Source organism: Mandrillus leucophaeus, unplaced genomic scaffold (genome assembly GCF_000951045.1).
Source record: "Mandrillus leucophaeus isolate KB7577 unplaced genomic scaffold, Mleu.le_1.0 Scaffold1076, whole genome shotgun sequence".
Taxonomy (NCBI): Eukaryota; Metazoa; Chordata; class Mammalia; order Primates; family Cercopithecidae; genus Mandrillus; species Mandrillus leucophaeus.
Window position 1 is genome coordinate 396,753 of NW_012098943.1, and position 9,661 is coordinate 406,413.

The 9,661-nt window shown below is 49.6% G+C and overlaps 1 protein-coding gene across 1 annotated transcript in view; it reads left to right on the plus strand.

Moving 5' to 3' along the window:
• Positions 1 to 8,015, plus strand: part of KCNK9 (potassium channel, two pore domain subfamily K, member 9) — an 18,084-nt gene extending 10,069 nt beyond the window's left edge. The window contains exon 3 of the mRNA XM_011985928.1: positions 7,255 to 8,015. The gene's annotated coding sequence lies outside the window, so the exon portion shown is untranslated. The remainder of the gene's footprint in view (positions 1 to 7,254) is intronic.
• The last annotated feature ends 1,646 nt before the right edge of the window (positions 8,016 to 9,661 follow it).

Here is a 9,661-nt window from a genome sequence, read left to right on the forward strand (position 1 = left end):
TGGGGCGGGGTGGGGCGGGGCGGGTCCCTCAGATTGCCATAAGGAAGGGACATAGATTGGGGCATGTCTCAGGAGAAAGAGGGAGGGGGTGTCATCTCCAGGTCAATCAAATACATACGCGGGGGTGGGGGGAGTGAGCATCTCACATGGGCAGCAGGCATCAGAGAGGAAGGAGCACCAGGTCAGCCAGAGAAAGATGTGCTGAGTCTGCCAGTTCCTTCACCAGGTTCAAAAGCCCAGCTCTGGGCTCAGCACCGCAGACAAAACCGTAAGCCAAGAGCCACGTTCAGATGAAGCCTTGTTAGTTATTAATCACACAGAGCTTTGTCCGTCTTTTCTCTATAACAGTGGCCCCCAGAGGGCAGATCTGAGACCAGCAATAGTGGGGTCTCTGGCCTGAAGGGTGGACTGGTGGACCTGAGCTGGGTACGGCATGCAGTACGTTGTGTAGTAGAATGTGGCTGCAGGGCACAGGCATCCCCCCACCCCGCCCCACAAAGCCTGCAGCAGCCCCTGCACAGGACAGGGCTCTGCGACGGGGGTGGAAGAGCCTCTGCTGAACCCTCCCCCACACTGTGGTGTGACCCAGGCTGGCCGCCTGTCCCAGGAGGTAGATCTGACAAGGAGCTGGAGAAGCACAGCGGTGCTCAAACACATCTGGCAAACATGCCCCCCCGAGCCTTCGTTTCCCCGTCTGTGAAAGAAGGATCTGGAAGACAGGACTGTTCTGGAAGGACTGGGGGTGGAAACCCCTATTCTGCAGATGCTGCTGTGATAAAACATCCAAAACACTGGGTGGGAATCTGCCCCCAGGGTGTGCCTGTGTTTTGTCTGAAGCTTTGTGTGGGACTCACAGGGTGGCAGGGAATCTGGAGTTGGTGGGGAGGCAGGGCTTGTCCTTCTTGTCACCAGCACCTCCCTCAATGTGGTGATGGTTGGTCCTGGCACCTGAAGGGTCCAGCTGGGAAACAAAAGGGGGAGTCAGTTCCTTGGAGACCTCTATGCATCCAGAGAGCAGTGCTTGATTTTGAGGAGGGAGGTCTTGTAAGCCTCAGCCATGAGTCTTTGCCTCTTAAAGTCTGAGCTCTCAGCCTTGCCTCTTCTAGCCACCAGGCACTGGGTGGTGTAGACATCGGGGGCCTTCGTAAGCACCCAACCCTGGTTCCTTGCCCTCCTCATTTGTAGTAGGACCAGTTGGCCTTGGCAAGTCATTTTTCCCCTCCTACAAAAGATGAAATGGCCAGGTGAGATAAGAGGCAGGTGTCTTCCAGGCAGATACTGGTGAGGACGAAGTGAGAGTGTAGTCACATACTGGACTGACATTTCAGTGGGGGAATTTGGAGAGACAGGGCCCAGTCTTTCCAGCACTGGGTTGGGTTCCTACACAGGGGCCAGATCCTCTCTCCCAAGGACATCACCTGTTTCAGGTAGATTGGTTCTGTAGACTCCCTCTCCTCTCACTGGAGACTGTCCCCACAGAGCACTTTTGATCTTTCTGATGGATTTTCCCATCAGATGGGGTCTCCTTGATGACTTTCCCATCAGATGGGGTGTCCTTGATGACCCCAGCACTCAGTCCCCAGTGAAACAGATGCCTGGACAGTGGTGTGGGTGAAAGCATGCTCTAGGGAACCAAAGTCCACTTCTCCCAGATGACACATATACGAGGCATGAGCTGCTGCAACAGTGGGCCTGGCAGCTCCCGGGGGCCCCTTTGTGCAACTCCGGCTGCTGATTCTGCCATTTCTCCAGCCACTATTGACTGAGCACGTTGAGCATGTGCTGCCTGTCAGCCTCAGAGGGGACCAGGATGGTGAGCTAGACAATCAAGTCCTTACCTTCATAGGACTAAGATGCCAACGGACCACAGCCTCCCTAGTGCATGGAGTCTAGAAGCAAGGCCAAGGAGCAGGGAGCAGGGAGCAGGGAGCAAGGAGCAGGAATGGGAACCAGAACAAGTCTCAGCAACTGTTTTACTTTCTCACTTGGAATTTTAGAAGTTGGGTGGAAAAATATGATGAAAGGAAAAACACGATTAGTGGGAACCCAGTGAAGCAGAACCCACAATTAACACGATTTCTCTATAATTTGATAGCTCCTCAGAGGAACACACTCCTGAAAAAGGCTAATTATATATTTGTTTGTTCAGCCCACAAATAGCATTTTGACAGCCGTTTTGTGTGTGTGTGGTGGGGGGTGGGGGGGAAGGACCTTGTGAAATCATCTCAGTCCACCTTCTGCTTTATCAGAAATGTCCACTAAATAGACATTGCACTGGGCTAGGCAAAACTGTTGGTTTCATTGATTAAATTTAAATAAGAAAACAGATTAGCCCCACTTGGGAGATTTGAAGATATCAGGTATATCCAAAAACATTGCTGAGGCAACTTGCAGTTAAACAGACATGGGACAGAGATATCAAAGATGAGTAGAATTTAAACCACTGAATTAAGGAGAAAAAACTTCTAGTCCATTCCCAGCAGGCCAAGAAATTGCTGATAATCCCTCTTAGATGTACAGTAATTTTGACTTCAGCCAACTGTGTATCCTTGCACCTTAAAACATCAAAAAGAAAGAAAACTTGTCGTGACTCCAGGCATGGAAGAAATTAAGCTTGAATTAGTTTCGAACTCACACCCGTCAAAATGATTGGCATATACTCACAGGGTGCCTCCTGGGGAGGGTGGGGTATGGGGATATGGACCCTCGTGCATCCATTTGTGGTATGTGTGCGCATGTGCATTGACTGGATATCTGTGGGTCTTTGGATTTGTGTTCCTCCTCTCCAGCCCCCAGCATTGCTGGGCATTTTTGTGACTGTGCAGTAATGGGACCTGGATTTGGTTCTTGTGAAGATGCTACCAGAGGCCTGCCAGAGCACTCCCTGTGGGAGGGTGATGGAAATCAGGAAAGTTCTAGCAGAAATGGGCTTAATCACCTTGGGACTGTGTGTTCACATTCCAGGAGGATGAAATGGTTGGTCCCGGACACTTAGCAGGGACCCACCTTCCTACCTTGGTGAGTGGGATTTGAACAGGCCCTACTGTGGTCAAGGTGTCAGGCCTTTGGTGGGAAGCTGTATCAGATTTGGCAAAAATCAGCGGTTCAAACTCATCCACAGAGAACCGAATTCAAAAGGAGCCTACTGCTTCTGTTTGTTGTCTTTTGTTCATCTTCTCTGGCCTTCTCTGTCTGCGGAGATGGCACACCTTCACAAATGGCCTTAGAATGCCATTCTGAAGTTCAACAGAATGAGACAACCATCAAGTATCAGATGTATTTATTATTGTCACAGCTTACCTAATATTTAAAAAACCTAGTCACCAATGTTTACAAGTCCTAGTAGACATCCAGCCCATGTAGAGTATGTAACTTACACAAGGGTTTGCATCTTTCTTTTGTAACGAGTGCGGTACGCAGCCCTGTATATATTTTACAATGTCTTTACAGAAAAAAAAATCATTTAATGTGGTGTTGTACAATGCACTTTTCTAATTTTTTTCCATTAAAATCTCTATGGCACGTTTACAAATGTATCTTGGTCTTTCTTCACTGAGAAAGGTTGGGCAAGACCTGCTTTGATGCCTCGTCTTCCTGCCTGTAAACCACATTCTGAAAGCAGAGAGCAAGGTCGACAGTCCTGGCCATATACCTTGTTTGCTCTTGGTCTTCCTCGTTGTGGACAGGCCTGCTTGGAGGCCGTTCCCCTAACAACCTTGGTCAAGTAAGGAATTTGCCTTAAAATACGAGACTATCCTTCTTGGATTTTATGTGCTGACTCAGTTATATTGTGCAGCTTGAATTGGATCCAGGAACCAGAAAGTAGATGAACACCACTTCCAGAAGGCAATGAAACCAAACCAAGAGTTTGACCTCAACTAAACCGAGACCAGATTTGCTGATTTTTGTTTTTCTTTCGTGGCCAAGGAATCTGAGTTAAAAATGAGAAACCATGCTGCCCTTTTTCACCGGTGTGTGTATGGACACAAGAAGGGAAAACGAGGCAGTTAGCAGGTGCTCAGTGTTCTTTATATCGAAGGCAAATCTGCTCCCTCCAGCTCCATAGGAGCTGCCCAAGTACTGGGGCTCCCGAGCTCCACCTGGAAGGCTCATGAAGACAGGTTTAGTCTGGATCTAGGATGGGGCCGAGAAGGTGCATTTCTAAAGATCACTCAGGTGATGCTGCAGCAGCTGTCCCAGAGATTAATGGGAGATGCTGGTCAAAAGCAGACCATGGCCACAGGTCATGTTCCTGAACCTGGCCACACAAAGCCAGGTTGCTTTTTGACTGTCTTGGAGGCCATGCCTCCTCTTTCCCTGCTTACCTGCTCAGCTCTGTTTGGCTTCCCCCAGGGCGCCTACTCAGGGCTCATCCAGGAAACAGATGGGCCAGAGCCCTGGTAAGAATTTTAATTCTTAGTGATTGAGGCTTAATTTACATACGGAAAAACTTACTCCTGGGTGTTCCGTTCTCTGCATTGTGACTTGGGGTCTTAAATCCTCTTAAAATGTAAATAAGGACAGATTGCTTTCTCTCCTCAACCCTTCTGTGGATGCCTGGGCTAGAAGCCAGGTCCTTCCTACCGGTCAGCTTTGCTCCTATGTGCGTGCCCGGCTTGTGCTCTCCATGGCGTGCAGATGTGCCCACGTGGCACCCCCACCTGCTGTTCCCTCTACCAGCAGCTCTTTTCACCCCACCTTCTCCCGTCCCAGTGTCTCTGCTCAGATGTGACCTTCTTGGAGGGTGCCTCTCCGGCCTGCTTTCTCCTCTAGCACTGATCACCATCTGCCAACTACTAAACATTTGACACGTCTATTGTGTCTCCCCCAGGGGAGCATGAGCCCCACGGGGCAGAGGGCAGGGACTTTCACTTGCTTTATTCATTCATGGCTCTACCCTAGAGCCACGTCTGCAGACAATAGTCCTTCAGCATTCCCCAAAACCTAAAATGATGGGATGAAGTCAGAGTCTGCGCCCTGGAGAGCCAGTGAGGCTCTTGCATCCTTCTCTTCCTCTGCTCCTCCTACCCCAAATATTAGTCTCGTGACCTGCACTGGCCCTGAAGGAGAACTTCCTGGCTCAGAGATGGATCTGAGGTCCCCAGCACCCTGACACAAGCTCAGAGAGGCTGTGGGACCATCCAACTCAGGCAGGTCCTGTTGCTAAAATGCATCCTGGGGTCCAGTGGCTCCAAGAATGAACTGGGGGATCCACAGCAGGGCTGGCTCTTGGTTTATGACTTAAGCCAATTTCTATTTCTCCTCTTTGGAAGAGTTTCTATCCTCAGTGAACCAGGTTAGTGCTTCCTAAGAACTCTGTGCTTTCCAGAATCTTCAAGGGATAATATGGCTGAATTCCTTTCTTGTCTTTTCTGTTATTTTAGCCAAGGCCCACTCAGCTCAGTGGGACACCCAGGGCAGTCGTGGATGAGGCATTTTCGAGTCCCTGGCTAATCAGTGCAGGATCCACAACTTCCTTTTGCTCCCTAATGAGAACTCTGATCAGGACACCTGAGATTCTAACCCCACATCAGCGCCTTCCCCTCTCCCCACCATCCCCCTACTGCTGGTCATTCAATCCAAACACACAAGGGCTTGTGCTGCTGCCCAAATGAGGAATAGGGGGCAGTGGGCAGGCAGGAGACTTTGGAGCATATTCCAGGGAATCTTCATCACTGTCATCATTGTTATCACCATGCACCTGTTAAGGGAAATAACGGCCACTTAAAATACTTTTCTGCATATCTTGATTTGTTCCTCCATCATGTGGTTAGATATTTACTACGTTCTGTGCAGGCTACATTTGGGATGGTCTGATGAGAGCTGTAGGAGCACACCACAGCAGGAATACACAGCATACTTGTTGTGAGGTCCCTGAACAGGACACTTGAGGAAAAAGCAGTTATGCTCTAGGGCAACTGAAACCACGGCGACAAAGAGGTCGTGATTGGCAGCGATATGCCACCATGTAAAGAATGTGAGGTTTCAAAGGTTTTACTCTCCCTTTCTACAAGTGGAAAATCCTATCAATTAAGAGCCACAGCAGTAGATGTTCCAGTTTGCAGGTGCCAATTTTCAAATGAGCTCCTTCGCATGTGAGCACCTCTGTGTTATGCTCTAGAATGAGCAGTATCAGAACTTCTTTGTTTTATGATTCTCACAAGCAACCCAGAGGCGTGAGCCCTACTATTTAGTATCCCTGTGTCCTTGGTCACTTGGCTCATCTGCAAATGGTCAAGTAGATGTTATCAAATAAGACATAGGAGATCACCTGTGCTAAGTAGTTCCTATCATCGTGTGGTAGGCATTGTGTGCTAAGTTCTTTTCTGGTAATCCTCAGAGCATCTCCTAAAATGCTTTCCATAGCATGCTGGTCCTACAGGGTCCTCCATCACCCTCCAAAAAAATGTAACAGGCATTGCTGTGTTCTAAGTCCCTTTTGTGCAGATTTACAACCCACACCACAAGATATCTCACAGCATTTACTGTCTTAAAAATTTGAACTTTGCCAACCTAGAGGGTTCCTGAGCAAATCTGATGAATCCGTTTTCCCCGGAGCACTGGTGGCATTCATCACCAACCCATCCTGTATGCCTGTGGTCAGCAAGGCTGTGCAGCAGCCCCTCCCACCTCTGCACCCTCCAGGCGTGTCAAGGTTGCACTTCCTGGTCCCCTGGGTAGGTGCGGTGATGTAATTAGTTCTGGCCGATGAATCACAGGTGAAGCGGCACAGATCACTTCCCGGCTGCAACCTGAACTGTGAGAGCGCCTCCAGGACTTTCTTTTCTTCTGTTGCACTGACAGGCAAGTTTCAAGATAGTGGCTGCTAAGCCCAGGTCCTGAAGAGAGGAGGTAAGGTGGGGACTCCCCAGCCGGCCTACGCTGGACTCACATGGTGAGAAAAAACCTTCAAGCCGCTATATTGTAATGGTTGTCAGCCTATCCTGATTGCTCCACGTTTGTTCCTGGGGACACCGTTCCTCAGGCGGTCAGTGCCTGGCGCATGCAGGTTCATGATAAATATGAGTTAATGACTGGCTGACATCATCTTCCCAAACAATAAGAGGGGTCTCTATAGAGACTCCAACATGCAATAAAATCTTACATCAGGAGCAGGGGGTCTTAATTATCTGGGTTTAGTATTGCCCACTCCAGTTTCACCCTCATGCAGGGTGAAATATTTAATCCATAGAGCCTTTTCCATTTTAAATGTGATTTTCACTTTCAATTCTTTGTGTTTCCTCCTTAAAACAGGACTGTGTGGGCGGCCCCATCAGAGGACGGCGACAGCTCTCTCCTTCTGTAAGTGAGGCAGTCTCATCCTTCCCTGGATCCTCAGCATCTCTTAACCAGCAGTGGCAAAGGTTGAATTAGAATGGCACCAGCTTCGGATAAAAATCCAGATCTCGTTTTTCAAAACGTGTCTAGAGCTGGTGGCTGTAAGGAACCAATCAAGCCTCAGCTGTGATTCTAATCCTGCCAAGTCTGCCTGAGAGCCGACTCATTCATCCAAAGAGAGAACGGTTTGGATGGAGCTCAAGGTGCATGGCTCGCTGGCATAGCCCAGACAACCTCTTAAAGGCTGGGCCGCAGAGCTAGAAGGTCTGTCACTCAGTTGGGGAAATCGCCTGAGAAGTTCAAGTCCACTGCCTGGCAGCTCAAATGAGTCAGCCTCACCAACCAAGAATCGCGTTGATAAACAGACTCAGAGAGCCCGCGCCCCGTGGGGTTCCCCCGTCTGCAACTGTCTCACCTGGCCCCCCCTGCAGGGCCCGGCGGGGACTGGGGAAGGTCAGTGCTCCCTGGGGCGGGGACTGGGTCTGTTTCTGGGCTCAGTGCCTCCGAGTCATACAGATGCCAGGTGGTCCTGCTGCTTACCCTTGCTGAACCTCAGGCTTCTCGTGTAAACAGGGCGCTTTTGAGGAATTATTAACATCTCCCTGTGAGTCAAAGCACCTACTGAGATAATGTATGTAATGCTTGTAATAAATGCAGCTATGTGCCAGGCACTCTGAGACACTGCCTTTGTGGTTATTTTTAGTTCAGCTGTATGCGTGCCGGAACGTGTTCCTGTTGGCTGTGCGTCTACCATGGAAAGTGGCTTCTAGCGTGTTTATTTGCCTGGCACCTGCCCCTTTGTGCTGCTCCTTGCAATAGCCCAGACTTGAGCCAGAGTACAGACCCAGAACCCCTTGAATGAAAGGAAGACCTGGTGTCCCTGAGGAAGGACCCTGGTACACTGCCACACATTTATCCTGTGAATTTTTCTCATGGCCATAGCTGCCTTCGAGAAAGGCTATTTACCAGGGACACAGTGCACTGGGAGTAGGAGAAAGATCAGAGTTTTTGGGGATTGCCAGGCCCTGGCTCTGAACTGACACTGATTGCAGGAGACCTGGAATCTAGCAATCAGAGGAGGTGATTATGGAGTGAGGTGATCCATGGAGTTGTAGGCTCAGGTGCATCTCAAAGTGGGTATCATGGGTCTCCCAACTCATCCTGTGGCTGTTGACCGAGTTCTGGAATGCATCCTTGGAATAGACACTCAGCAATGGGCAGAACCTGTACACTGGTAATAGACCTCACCCCCAGCCAGGACTGAGGGTGGACCTTCACGCAGGCTGAGCTAATTATGGCAGTGTGTCCTCTGGGCCAGGGGTGGCTCTGGGGACAGACTCCAGTCACAAATTGACCACTTGGAGCTCTCCCTATTCTTTCCTAACAGGAACTGGATGAAACAGCTTTCTGTCCCCGAGGCAGGCTGGCTGGAGGGGATGAAGCCAGCATTCAGGCATCTTGCAAGGTCTAAGAGTCCTTAAGTCCTGGGTGAAATCACCCCCATGGCCAGATCCACCCCTGTCCCCTCTACTGGCTAATACAAGCTCATCAGTTTTTAATAAACCAGGTGAGCTTGGATGCAATGACAGACATCTTGCAAGGTCTAAGAGTCCTTAAGTCCTGGGTGAAATCACCCCCATGGCCAGATCCACCCCTGTCCCCTCTACTGGCTAATACAAGCTCATCAGTTTTTAATAAACCAGGTAAGCTTGGATGCAATGACAGACTCTAACAGCCTGACTCATTGTAGGGGGAATCTTCTATTGTCCCCTCCAAATCCCTCTCTGCCTTTATCCACTCTGCCCTGTGTCCATGGAAACAAACCTGTGTGGCTTCCATGTAGGCTTGGTCAATGCGGAGCTCTGGCAGCAAGTCAGGAGGTTGGAGGAAAGAGGGAGGATTTATTCCCTTTCCCCTGTGGCAACTCTGTGGTCTGGATGTTTTCTAAAGCAAGGGCCTCAGCCTCCCCCAGGAGGCCCTCTCCACACTGTCTCTGGTTTCCAGGTTCTGAACTGCCCTTTCTTCCTGGCCTAAGGAAGTGAGTATTGGGTATGGAACTATCCTTTACTATTTCCTTATACTCTGCTGAGCTTTGGAAAATAGTCCCTTCATTAAAGCATCCACAAATTACCCAGCCAGACTCTGCCATCTGTGTCCTGGTGGACCCTACCTGCTGGACAGCCTGGACTAAGTGTACAAAATGTCGTTATGATCATCACTAGAGCATCTCATCAGGAGAACGAGGTACAAGTCTTGGCCCAGGCAGAGATCTTGGGAAAGATAATGTAAGCGATCTAGGAAAGGAAAGTATTTTCTTAACTTA